Source organism: Camelina sativa, chromosome 3, assembly GCF_000633955.1.
Source record: "Camelina sativa cultivar DH55 chromosome 3, Cs, whole genome shotgun sequence".
NCBI lineage: Eukaryota > Viridiplantae > Streptophyta > Magnoliopsida > Brassicales > Brassicaceae > Camelina > Camelina sativa.
Window position 1 is genome coordinate 259,297 of NC_025687.1, and position 1,412 is coordinate 260,708.

The window sequence follows — 1,412 nt, forward strand, 5'->3', positions numbered from 1 at the left end:
GCGAGCGAGATATTTCTGCGATCGGCGGGCGTACTTTGAGTCTTAACATATGCCTGCTCGGCGTTAGGCGTTCCAGACTGCTTCAAGAAGATCTAACTTTGTGTGGTGATGGTTAAAGCGATAGTTTTTGTTGAGCTCGGAGCTCGTTCTGATGTTGTATGCGTTGAGTGTGTTGTTCTGGAGCGCGAAGCTTGTATGAATGTTATGTGTCTTGAGCACGTCTTTGCGGAGCGTGGCGCCTGGCGCGTGGAGCGTTGAGCGTGGATCTCATCTAGATGTTATGCGCCTTGAGCACGTTTTTACAGAGTGTAGTGCTTGATAATGCATCTGCAATGGTTGAGGACGGAGTTGCCGCACATAGTTCGTAACCAAGGATCAAGAAAATTGAGCCAGACTGGCATGCGGAGATTGAGGTCGGCGAGCTTGAGATTGAGGTCGGCGAATGAGTTTGAGGTCTCCGAGATTGAGGTCGGCGAGCGAGAGAGTGAGATTGAGGTCGCCACCGAGAGTGAGATTGAGTTCGGCGGCGAGAGTGAGATTGAGGTTTCCACCGAGAGTGAGACTGAGGTCGGCGAGAGTGAGATCATCGTCGTCGAACGGGGTCGAGAGGTGAAGAGAGGTCGGCGGACAAGGATTGATGAGTGCTGAGGTTGGTTCTTGCGAGATCGGCGGATTGAGGTCGGCGGGATGCTGCACGATGCCCCGGAGTTCGGAAAATCCTCATTCTAGGTCGGCGCTTGTCCTACCATTGGGGTGAGCTCCAAGGTCAACTCCTAAGATGGGTGTTCATGATGTGCGCTCGCATTCCACGTCCAAGCTGGAGGTAGGCACAAAACTGGAGGTCGGCACCAAACTTGAGGTAGGCGCCAAGCTGGAGGTCGGCACCGAAATTGAGGTAGGCACCTAGGTAGAGGTTGGCATCAAGCTTGAGGTAGGCACCAAGCTGTAGGTTGGCGCCAAGCTGGAGGTCGGCACCAAGCTGTAGGTAGGTGCCAAGAGACTCGAGTGTGAGAGCGTCGATTGTGAGGGCGTCAAGCATGATAGTGGCAAGCGTGAGTGAGTCGTGCGTGAGAGCGTTTGACTGTGAGGGCATCGAGCATGATAGTGGCAAGCGTGAGTGAGTTAGCATGAGAGCGGCAAGCGCGAGTGAGTCGACTATGAGGGCGTCGAGCATGAGGGCGACATGCATTTGAGCGTATGCTTGATATGCAACAAGGCTTTGTGCTTTACTGGAGTAAAGTGGTAGGCGAGACGGACTCGCCATACCTTTAGGTGTGGCTTTTGTGTCCGGCTTATCCTGTTGGTGTTTGGGGTTGGCAAGAACTTGCAAGCCGGAGCTTGGCTTATTAGTCCAGGCGCCCTCAAATTAGTGCGAGACTTGCTCGGCTTTTTGCTTGGTTTCGAGATGTATT